The sequence below is a fragment of the Pteronotus mesoamericanus genome, unplaced genomic scaffold (assembly GCF_021234165.1).
Source record: "Pteronotus mesoamericanus isolate MK-2021 breed Mesoamerican mustached bat unplaced genomic scaffold, CSHL_Meso_final contig_94, whole genome shotgun sequence".
Classification (NCBI taxonomy): Eukaryota; Metazoa; Chordata; class Mammalia; order Chiroptera; family Mormoopidae; genus Pteronotus; species Pteronotus mesoamericanus.
This window is the reverse complement of record NW_026555285.1, coordinates 24311907-24324924: the sequence shown is the minus strand read 5'-3', so window position 1 is coordinate 24324924 and position 13018 is coordinate 24311907.

The following is a 13018-nucleotide window of genomic DNA, read 5'->3' as shown; positions in this document are numbered from 1 at the left end:
AATCTTTTTTTGCAGCCCAATATCCATAGTAAAAGGAACACAAATCATAAGCAGACAGCTCAATGAATATTCACAAAATAAACACATCTGTATAAGCACCACCCGGATCAGCCAATAGTACCTTACAAATACCTTTGAATTCTTACTTGTGCTCCTCCCAGCGACCTCTCCTCTTCTCCAAAATAACCATTCCTCTGACTTTCGTTATTATAAAGTGTTTCTGCTTATTTATGGACTCTGTACACATAGAATAATATAGTATGCCTTCTTTTCTGCTTGCCTTCTTTTGCTCAATATTTGTAATAATCATTCATATTGTTATATGTAGTAATAATTCATTTTTTTACTTGACATAATATGGCATCACATTGCATAAATGTACTACAACTTAGTTAACAATTTTATGATTAATTGGTCTCATGCCAGTTTTTGTTGTTCTCAGTTTCAGCTAATATCAAGTACAAGATGTGAACATTCTTATCCATTATTTGGATGAATGTATGATTACATTTCTGTGTAGTGGCATTGAAGAATCATAGGCTATGCTTATTTTCAATGTTAATCCTGCCAAATGGTTTTCATTGTGGATATATAAATTTACAACCATCAGCAGTGATTAAAAATACTCACGACTCCACAATATTGCTAACTTCTGGTGGTTTATTTTACTTTTCTTAAATGCTAGAATATGTGTGTGTGTATATATATATATATAACTAAATACACACATATTATCATATAAACACACTAGTGTGTGGGTGTATATATGTATGGTATTATATATATATAGTATAATATATATACACACACATGCAGTTCCTGTGGTACTACTTTCATTTTCTGCATGATAAATAAGGTTGAACACTTCACTACCATAATGGTTATTTAGACATTGTTCTTTCCAAACTACCTTTCAAGTTTTTGTGCATTTTAAAATTTAGACTGTTTCTTTTTATTGACTTGTAAAGTTCTTTATATTCTCTGGATATGAAAGATTAATGAAAACTAATGTTGCTATGATCTTTTCTGACCCTATGACTTGTGTGTAAATTCCTTAATTGGATGGAGTCTTTTGAAGAGTTCATTAATAAAAAATAATTAAAAGACTCAATAAATAAAATATAGTTTTCCACATTTTAATTAGTGTTTGGTACTTTTTGATCCTTTGGAAAAAAATATTTCCTACTTCTATGGTAATGAATATATTCCATGTGTTATAATCTAGAAGGGAATAAATAAATTATATGTGATATTATTGACAGTTTTAATCTTTATGCTTATATCTTGACCTACAACCTATCTTAAATCAATTCTGGCCTCTCCCAAACTAATAGTGTCTGTCCAGTAAATCAATATCATGCTGCTGAAAGCAAGGCAAGATTCCTGGAAATTAGTTGACTCCAAAATTATAGAACACAGTCCCCCTCTCCAAATGTTTCATAAATATTTCACTTTTTCTCTTCATAATATTTTTCATAGACTCCCTGTCATTCACTTTGATCTCTGTTTATTTATTGTGAAAAGTCTTGTTTCAGAAGAAAGCAACAACTACGGAATCTATACACTGTAAAAAGAAAATTTAGGGAACTTTCTTTTGTCTCCTTTCTAATGTTTACCACACCTTTATTCTTTCAGTATTAAATCTAAAAAAAATTACAATCCAATTATGTTGTGCCTGTATATAATTTTCTTTGTGTTTATTCTGTGTGGAGTTTATTGGGCTGCTTGGTTGTATGGGTTTAAAGTTATCTAGTTTGAAATTTGGAGGAATATTACTTTTCAGATATTTTTCCTTTTCTCCTCAGTCTTCATTTATTTGAAATTCTGATCCCATGGTCTTGTAGGTTGGAATGTAGCCTTCAAAACACATGTTTATCCAGAACCTCAGACTATGACCTTATTTGGAATAAGGGTCTTTGTAAGTATAGTTAAAGTTCTTAAGATAAAGTCACACTAAATTTAAGTTTTTTCCTAAATCCGAAGAAAGGTAGTTTTATAAAGAATTAAGAGGGACAGACACAAAGACATCCAAAGGGAAAAGCCCTGTGAAAGCAGAGGCTGAGAGATTGGAGCGATGCATCTGTAAGCCAAAGGACACAATTAATTGTCAACACTTCCATAAATCTAGAGAAAGACAAGGAAAGAATAATCTTCAGAGTCCCTAGAAATAAACAACCCTGCTGATACCTTGATTTAAAAATTTTGGAATTCAGAATTATGAAAGAATATATTTATGTTGTTTTAAGCCACCAAGTTTGTGGTGATTTGCTATGGCAATCCCAGATTAATGCATATACATGTGAAAATACCTGATATTCTCCCACCAGTAACTGCACTTCTGTTCATTCTTTTCCTTTCTTTTATTCTATGCTTATTCTTTCATAATATGTATATATTATGTATTCAAGTTCATTTTCTTCTTTTGCAGCATCTTTGCTTCTAATTCCATCCATAAAATTTTCTATTTAGGAGGTATTTTTAATTTTATTATTTTTTTAAATTCACTGGCTAATAAAATTATATAGGCTTCAAGTGTTCAATTTTATTTATTTATTTATTTTTATTTAAAAATTTATTTTCTTTATTTTTTCAAATACATTTGTTTCTGCCTTCCCCCCACCACCTTCCCCTGCCCCCTCCTCCTTCCCTCCCTCAAGTGTTCAATTTTATAATATGTTGTATATATATTCCATAGTGTATTTACCTATATCAAACTGAAAACCTTCTGCAGAGCAAAAGAAACTGCCAAGAAAACAAAAAGGCAGCCAACTGAATGAAAGGAGATATTTACAAACAACACATTCTATAAGAGGTTAATATCCAAAATATAAAAAAACTCATACAACTCAACAACAAAAAAACAAACAATCCAATTAAAAAGTGGGCAGAGGATCTAAACATATCCTTCTCCTAAGAAGACGTGCAAATAGCCAACAGATGTATGAAAAGATGTTCAACTTCACTAATTTTTAGGGCAATGCAAATAAAAACTACAAGGAGACACGACCTCACACCTGTTAGAATGACTACTATCAACAAGAAAAGTGATACCAAATATTAGAGAAGTTCTGGAGAAAAAGGAACCTTCATTCACTGCTGATTGGAATGTAAACTGGTACAGCCACTATGGAAAACAGTATGGAGGTTCCTCAAAAAATTAACAGAGTTACCATAAGACACAGCAGGCCTTCTTCTTGTTATCTATATGAAAAACTTCTAAACATATATTCACAAAGATAAGTGCACCCCTATGGTCATTGCAGCATTATTCACAGAGGTCAAAACATGGAAACAACTGAAGTGCCCTTCAATGAATGATTGGATAAAGAAGATGTAGTATATATAAACAAAGGAATACTACTCTTCCATAAGAAAAGGTGAAATACTGCCATTTTCGACAACATAGTGGGATCTTGAGAATGTCATGATAAGCAAAATAAGCCAGAAAGAAAAAGTCAAGAACCATATATGATTTCACTCATATGTGTGATACAAAACTAAAAGCAACAAATGAACATGACAAAAAATTGTAGACACAGACAACAGTATGGTGGTTACCACAGGGAAAGGGAGGTGAGGGGTACAGGGGCGGTAAGAGTAAAGGGGTCAAATATATGCTGATGGGAGGCATTTTTAATATAAAAATGTTTTTATTTGGTTCTTTTTAAAATCCTTTTTCCTCATGTTGCTTCATTAAATATGTGCCCAAGTTAGAATATCTGTCCTAATGTTCTATTTATTAACTCCAGAGAATCTGTCATTATTTAGGATATTTCTACTGACTGTTGGTTTGGGGTAAAATATTAATGTGTCTTTGTATGTATAACAAATTATGATTGGATTCTATGCATTATGACTATCATATTGCTGAGAGTGAATTTTTTAAATTAAACTTATTGGGAGGACATTGGTTAATAAGATCATAGAGGTTTCAGTGTACATTTCTATGATGCATGATCTGTATATTGCATTGCATGCCCACCACCCAAAATTAAACCATATTCTGTCCCTATATACTAGGACCCCTTTACTTCCCCCTACCTACCTCCTTCCCTCTGGTAACCACCGCACTGTTATCTATGAAATGAGACCGAATTTTTTTACATTCATTTAAAGACTATTGGATGCTGTCCTTATTCTCTGTTATTTGAAGATGAGGTTAAACCCATCAATACTTCTAATTTTTATTAAGGTGGATTTAGCATAGCCTTTATTCAAAGGTTAGTTTACTACTGGTACTACTACTACAAATGGGGTGTCTCCTGAATGCTCCTGTGTTACAAGGAATTTTGCCCCTGGTTGAATAAAACTCAAAGGAGATTAATTAACTTACAACTTTCAAGTTTCAGGAACTTTTGTTCAATGTAATCATTGCTTTGTGATCATCAAAACCATTAAAAGGGCTACTTATGTCTTGCTTAGGTTGTTTCACAATCATACTGTTTCAACATTTGAGTACTCTAGAACCCTTCAAATTCATTTAACAATTTATAAAGATACTGTGGCCTGCCTAAATTCCCTACCATGCTTGGGTACCTTATCATGGTTCCAAAAGTATATTCAGGCAAAAATCTAGACTAATAATAGAGTTTATTTTATTTCTTTCCCTTCACTTAGTGGTAACAAATCCTTTGTGCCTATATCCAATGTCTGAAAGCAGATGCCCTGAATATTTTGTCCAGTATTCTGATGTTAATAATGAGATGAAAATTGTCTCACTCTTATCAATACCAAAAGTAGAAATTTTTTTAAAATACATATATTGTACATAAACATACTAATATCCTATAATAAATAGTGAAGGTACTATACCTAACTTTTTTTCATAGCACTGTATTTATATAGTACTAAAACAATTGTCAGAATAAAATGTTCTGTTGAACTCACCCATTAGACACTGCATATTCTTGTTCTTGAAGACCACCACTGAGCACATTATCCATCTGGAAGTTGTGGTTGGCTGTCTTGACATTAATGAACATACTGTTATATGTATAGGTGGGAGATATTATGATTTTAAAACTCTTATTTGCACAACCTTTATTCACATGGGTAGATCTATAAGATGTTAATATTACAGGAGTTTGTGCCAAGCCCTGGTATGTTCTTTAGCTCTTGGAATTACTTTCTAACATTCCGTTTAATTTTTGGTCAGCTTTCCAAGCCTGGTTTCTTATCTGAATTATTTTCACCAACACATCTAGATGTATGAAAATTAAGCAAATAAATGGCTTACAGAAAGTAATTACTTGATACATATTATATTTTAAGCTCTTGCTTTTGACCACCATACCCTGGGGAGGTAATATATTACAATGGTTAAAAACATGGCCTCTTTAGCGGGCTGACTAGGTAAAGACAGCAAATTGTCACTTCTTCGCTACATGGCTTATGTCATCATAACATTGATTGGCATTTTTTTATCATTAGTATTCTCAGTTTTGGGATGAAATTTTAAAAAAGTATTTAAAGCAGTCTTTGTAAGAAATGAATAAGAACTTACTTCCTAAAGTAGTTAATGTGATGAATGATCCACAGGAAAATATACAAAAGTTAGCTTCGATTTTACTTTATTTTATTTTTTCTCCTCTGTATTATTTTGTTTTAGTTTTCCATTTTTTAATTTTATTTATTTACTTTTTACTGTTGTTCAATTACAGTTTCCTCAGTTTTCCCCCCTTACTCTCCCCTGCCTTGCCTACCTCCTACCTCCCACATTCAAGACAGAGTAATTTCTATCCCATTCCGTATACAGATGACCCTTGAACAACATGGGTTTGAACTGCACAGATCCACTTACAAGCAGATTTTTTTTCAGTAATTGCACAGCAGTTCTCCCTATCTCATGATTTAACATCTGCTGATTCAACCAATTATGGATGGAAAACAGTATTTTTGATTCACCAATGAAAATTCGTGGATGCGGGGGTTCAACTCTTTGCATTGTTCTGCACCATTTCATATAAGGCACTTGAGCATCTTGTGGGGGCATCCTGGAATAAGTTACCTACAGATACCTAGAAACAAATGTAGTTAAGTTTTTGGAGAGTCAGAAGTTAAATGGCTTTCCAACTTCTCAGGGCCCAAATTTCTATTGTTCAAAGGTCAACTGTATTATGAATGTATTTGACTTAAGACCTGTCATTTGTTCTCTAACTATATTGATTGATTCTAGGCATGACAAATAGGTAATTGGAAGATGGAAACAGAAGACTTTTAAATTAAAAAACAATAAATTAATAACATGAATAAATATATCAATAAATTAAAAATATTACTAAATATTTTAAATTTAAAACTTGGTTCTATTGGCAAATAACTATTTTAAAATAAGTGAATTATAAACAAATATAGTGTTTAGTGTGACACCTAGAAGGGATTTTTATTGCAAAATACTTACAATACAACATCAACTGTCTAAATGTATTCATAGACATCAATGACTAAATTAGTACTCTATTAATTTTGTATATAATCCATTTAAAATTGTTAAGGAACTCTTACCCTTTGCAACAGCATGGATGCAACTGGAAAGCATTATGCTAAGTGAAATAAGCCAGGCGGTGAAAGATAAATACCGTATGATCTCGCCCGTAAGTGGAACCTAAGCAATAAAACAAACAAGTGAGCAAAATATAAACAGAAACATGGAAATAAAGAACAAACTGACAGTAACCAGATGGGGAGGGGAGTGGAGAGGGGGATAACAGGGCAAAGAAGGAGAAGTATTGTCAAGGAACAGGTATAAAGGACCCACGGACAAAGACAACAGGAGCTCAGGAATTGAATGTGGGAGGTGGGGGGTAGGTAGAGCAGGGGAGAGTAATGGGGGGGAGGAATGGGGACAACTGTAATTGGACCACAATAAAAATTAATTAAATATTAGAACTTAAAAACTTATTTATTAATCATTAAAAAAAATCCCTAACTTATATATGTTCAAGTAAAGGAAGAAAATGATGTGCATGCATGCATGCACATGGGCATAGATACAAAGATTAAATAGATCACTATATCTATCTATATCTTTTAACAGATTTAATTTATTACAACTTGGTCTAATAGCCTTATTTTTATATTTATTTGCAAAATAATAAAATTTGAGAGATTAAATATCTTTGCTAGCTTCCAAAATATATTTTACCTAGCTAATTAGTCTAGTATTGTCAAAAGCAAATGAGAATTTTAAGTTCAGTGAATCAATCATTAATGTCCTTGTGCCCATAAAACCATAATTAAGTGAGCAATTTTAATTATTCATGACTACGAATAAGTATTTAATGAATAAGGCCCTTTGAACTTTGTTCTAACCACCACTGTAAAATGATTCTTATTAGAAGTTTGATTACAAGGGAAATCAAGAATGAAATTCAAATTACTATTATGTTTAACATTATTTTACAATAAAATGCTTTTATATAAAAATTATATAATGAAAATAAATTATTTCCAATTATAATTAATAATAAATATTGATCATGTACTACACTATAGAATTACCATTGCCTTACAATCATACTCAGTTGAAAATTCTTTTAAAGCTATAATTTAAAAGAAATAAAAACAATATTGAGGTTGAAAAATTTCTCATGCTATTACCTTTTTAGTTATCATCTGTTATTTTAATTACCATGTGTTTGTTGCTAAACTGCATGATACAATGCTATTATTTTGAAACCAATTATGGTACTCCAGAAAGGAAATTTATGTGTTATCAAATAGCAAATTAAAAAATACCATGACTGGCAAATCTGACATCATATACTGCATCAGAACAATAACATTATCTTTATCCTAGTTTAACATCTGAATACACATTGGTTGTTGTTCAAGGGATTATCATTGTTATTATTATCTTTACAATTAGTTTTCTCCACAGTGTTTTCAGTTCACATCTTACCAATATAAAGGAAGTAACACTTTAAGACATTAAGTACAATACAAATAATTTTTAAGAATGAGTTCTTAATCACTTAAATTATACTTTTTATATATGAATATAGCAGAGTAATTGAGATCACATAATTTTCTTATCATGAAACATTAAGTGATTCAGCAGAATAGATCTAGTATTACAAATTCTTTTTATGAATATTTATCAGTTTAATAAAGACAGGGAAAATAAAAAAGTTTTACTTTAAATATGCACTAAATATTGCTTTATATAAATATATGCAATAAATTAAAACAGTTTAACTACTTAGTTGCTTCTGTGTTTTTCTATAATACTATATATTAGTTACTGATATCACTTGCACTTTTGCATTAAAAATACATTTGGTTTACATGTGAGTAATTCACTGTGACTAAGTGTATTTAAAAATCCTTGTAAACTTTATAAGTATTCATGCAAAAACATTCTGATTTGTGCATGCTGAACAATGAATATTAATAGGTAGTCTACTAACACGGAGACAAGGGACTATAATAAAATGCCTATAATTTTTAGGACAGTACATTTCATATAATAGTCGTTCAATAAATAATTTTTAGTTATTAAGGTCTTAAGCTATAGCAATACCAGTTTCATGAGAATACATTACATTATTTATCTATATAAAGATTAAATCTTCTTAAGAAACATTTTATATTGCAGTTGTATTTCTATGTTGTTAGTATATAATACTACAATTTGAGTTTTAAATTTTAAGGCATATATTTTAAAAGATTTGTCTCAAATTTAATTGCAATATTTTATTTAGTTAATTAATGTGATGATGTGACTGTTTTATTTTTATGATTATCATGTTTTTCAAAACACAGAATCAATTTTAATAAGTGCTTTAAATAGAATACATTTTTTTATTGATGCATATCCTAGCTGGTTCTATAAATGATTTAATACACATGGTTATTTATTTAGTCAGTATTTATATCAGGTTTAATGCATTACAATTTTCCTATCATAATGAAAGCCTTCAACATCAAAAGTGCCTATATATAATGCGGAGACAGATAGTACAGCAAACCTCTCCTGGAGGTGCCTAAGAATGATATGTTGTTGCCAATAAATATGCATCAAATTCATGAATATATTTTATAACAAATACTTGCACAATAAGAAAAGAATAAATAGTCTACACTTATATGAAGAAAAATTAATAAAAGCACTAGATTGTTGACATGGGTCACAGCTAATTAAAATCCATTCCTGCCAGAAGGAATGATTTGTTGCAAATAAGCTTCAAGACAGTAGTTAAGGCTTTTTTTCCCTCTTAAATCTGTAATCTGGAGTAGCACGAAAATGATAAATGTATTTAGGTGATATTTTATTATAATCATTTAATCTTTTTTGGAATTCTGTACATCTATTTTTCAAGTTTCCTACAATTAGAAAGAACAAAATAATTAATAATTTAGTAAAAACTGTATACTAAATATTTCTCCTGAATATAGCATTTTGATGCAATAAGTCCTACAAGTTAGTGAATTTAGGTGAGCCACAATTTATGGAGTGGATCAATAAGCTGAGAGTAAACAGCTATATATTTAAGTACTTTTGTATGTGTTTTTCTTAAATTATCACTTCCATTATATCTATCTATATGTATACATATACTTATATCTATATCTCTATATCTATATCATCTATATCTAAATCTGTATCTCTATATCTCAATGAGTGGTGCAGAATTGCACATAAGTAACCCCTAGGAAAATTACTGTGAATGTGCCAAACATGCTAATTTATGTTGAATATCAGCCCTCCTCTCTTTCATTTCCACACACATGTCGGTTGCCAGGCATGGGCACAAGTACATGCACATGTCTCACATACAAGCTTCTTTCTCTGTATTTCCAAATTGAAACACTCTGTCTTTTAATATTATAATCTAATCAGATATACATATGCAAATCTTTCCCAAAAGGAGACAGCTAATTTCATATACAGCTTCACAATTCAAGGCAGTGTCAGGAGCCATTCCTCCCTGAATTCCAGCATCTCTGTCTGATAGTATTTTTCTCAATCTCTGATGTGTATATATTTTAATGATCCTTATCTTTCTGGCTAAATAAATCAAATATACAATGGTGATGTAAAATTAAATAAAAATAAAATATTCATTCTTTAAAAAATTGATAGGCATCAGCTAACAGACACCAAGCCAATCTATGTTTACACATTATATAGAAAGGAAAAAAGATAGTTCATTAAATAGGACTGACACTAATTATGCTTAGCCTGCTATACAACTTCTCAGAAATGGCCTTAACAGCTTAACAAACACCGGCTCTTTGAGATATTTCTGGGAATACAGTTACCTTAACATACTTAAATGCTCTTTCATTTCCACTTTGAGAGCTCTCTTAACTGGTACCAATTTCAGAATCTTATTTATTAGGAACTTTTTTTCCTTTGAATAAGGACCTTGTCATTGGAGATCATTCTTCATTATTCTCAGTTGTAAGAGCTTTACCATATTATACCAACCCTTATTTTATGTGCTGAGGCCTTACACCTTCATAAATATCAAACGTTGGCCTCAGTTATGTCCTGTTTGATATTTCTTTATGATGAATGACCTCAGAACAGAATGTTAAACTAAAGCACACAAAAGGGACCTGAGCTGGGCACTAAAGGGCTCCATTTCTCTGGCTATTTTGGACTCTTCCCATTATGAGTCTGTGTAATATCTTTAGCAAGGTACAAAAATTTTCCATTTGCAAAGTGGCACAGCACATGGTTTCTTGAATCTCATTAGTCTTGGATCATAGGTTATATTCAGAAAAGCTCTTTTCTAACCAAGTTACATCCTTTGTATTCTAAGGAGCCATACGGGAAAAAAAATTTAAAACTGTATGAAGTAGTCAACATCTTTCTGGGTCAATAACCTTTTCTATTGTAAGAACATGGTCAGAATCCTAAGATAATGGGTAACAAATCAAAGTGTGCTTCCCCGTGACCTAACAGGAAAGGCTCACTTGACCTGGGACAGAGAGATCCTTGCCAATTCCTATCACACCAAGCCAGGCAGAATCATATTTTAGCTATACTTTTCATAGCACTATGTACACTATAGGCATAAGAGAATCTTCGGGAAAACGTCTATTCATTTATTCTGCCCATATTTTAATTGATTTGCTGTATAGTTACTGAGTTTTAAGAGACTGTCATATCTGTTAAATATTAACCTCTTAGATAATATGGCTTGCAAATATTTTCTCCCATTCTGTATGTTGCTTTTTTATTTGATTGCTGGTTTTATTTCTATGCAGAAAACCTTTAATTTGATGCATTCCCACTTGTTTATTTTTGCTTTCATCACCCTTACTTTTGGGGTAAAACCCAAAGTACATCGCCAAGACTAGTGTTAAAGACCTTACCCTCTATGTTGTCTTTTAGGACATTTATGACTTCAGGTCTCCCCTTCAAATCTTAATCAATTTTGAGTTGAATTTTGTGTGATATAATATTAATATCCAGTTTCATTCTTTTGCATGTTGTTATCCAGTTTACCCAACATTTATTGAGAAAACCATTTTCTTCCATTGTAAATTCTTGACATTTTTGTCAAAACTTAGTTGACTATATATGTGTGCATTTATTTCTTGAGTTTCTGTTCTATTGACCTATGTGTCTGCTTTTATTCCAATAGTTTTGATTATGATAGCTTTGAAATATAGTTTGAAAGCAGGAAGTGTGGTGTTCCAACTTTGTTCTTCTTTCTCAGACTGTTTTTTTCCACAATAATTTTTACTGTGTTTATTTCCATTACTATTTAACTTCTTTGCACCCCTCTCCCTCTCCACAATCACCACACTGTTGTCCATGTCCATGAGTCCTTTTCCCTTTTTATTTGATCCCACTGTCCCCTAACCTCTTCCCTCCCTAGAGCTGTGATCCTGCTCTCTCTCTTGAGTCTATCTTTAATTTTCTGATTTGTTCAGATTTTTCATTAGATTCCACATAGGAGTGAAATTATATGATATTTGTCACTCTCTGACTGGCTTATTTCATTTAGCATATTTTCCAGGTCCATCCATGCTGTTACATGGGGTAAAAGTTTCTTCTTTTTCATGGCTGAGTAGTGTCCCATTGTGTAATTGTCCTGTAGTTGTTTTATCCACTCATCTACTGATGGATACTTAGGCTTTTTCCGTATCTTAGTGATTGTAAATAACACTGCAATGAACAGATTACCTTGGTGGTTAGGGGTGCTTTGTGATATTGTACAAATTTTAGGGTTGTTTGTTGTATTTTTGCAAAAAAATACCATTGGAACTTGGGTAGAAAATGCATTATTTTTGGGTCATATGAATATTTTAATGATATCAGTTCATCCAATACATGAGCACAGAATATCTTTTCATTTATTTTTTTTCTTAACAATTTTTTTTTCTAATTCAACACCTTTATTTGAAATATGAGTGTCATGTTCTCAGGTTTTAAGCAATAGCAAGAAGCCAGAGATTTTTTTTTAAGTTTTTTTTAAAATTTTATTTTAATTTATTTTTTCAAATACATTTGTCTCTGCTTTCCCCCCACCACTTTCCCTTGTCCCCTCCCTCCTTCCCTCCCTCAGCTCTTCCCCTTTGGTTTTGTCCAAGAGTCCTTGCTATATTTAAAACAATGTTTTATAGTTTTAAGTATTTAGGGTTTTACTCTCTTGGTTAAATTTATTTTGTATATTCAATAGTGATGTTATGCAAATAAGATGTTTTTAAAGATTTTATTTATTTATTTCTACAGAGAGCAGAAAGGAGGGAGAAAGAGGGGGAGAAAAAAATCAGTATGTGTTTGCCTCTCGAGCGCTCCATACTGGGGACCTGGCCTGCAACTCAGGCATGTGCCCTGACTGGGAATCAAACCAGTGATCCTTTGGTTCACAGGCTGACACTCAATCTACAGAGCCACACCAGCCAGGGAGATTGTTTTGTTAATTTATATTTTTGATAGTTTTTTATTAGTTTTAGAAATGCAAATAATTTTTATTTACTAATATTATATCTTACAACTTTTAATTCTAAGAAATTTTTGGTGGGATCTTTAGGGTTTTCTATATAAAATATCACATCA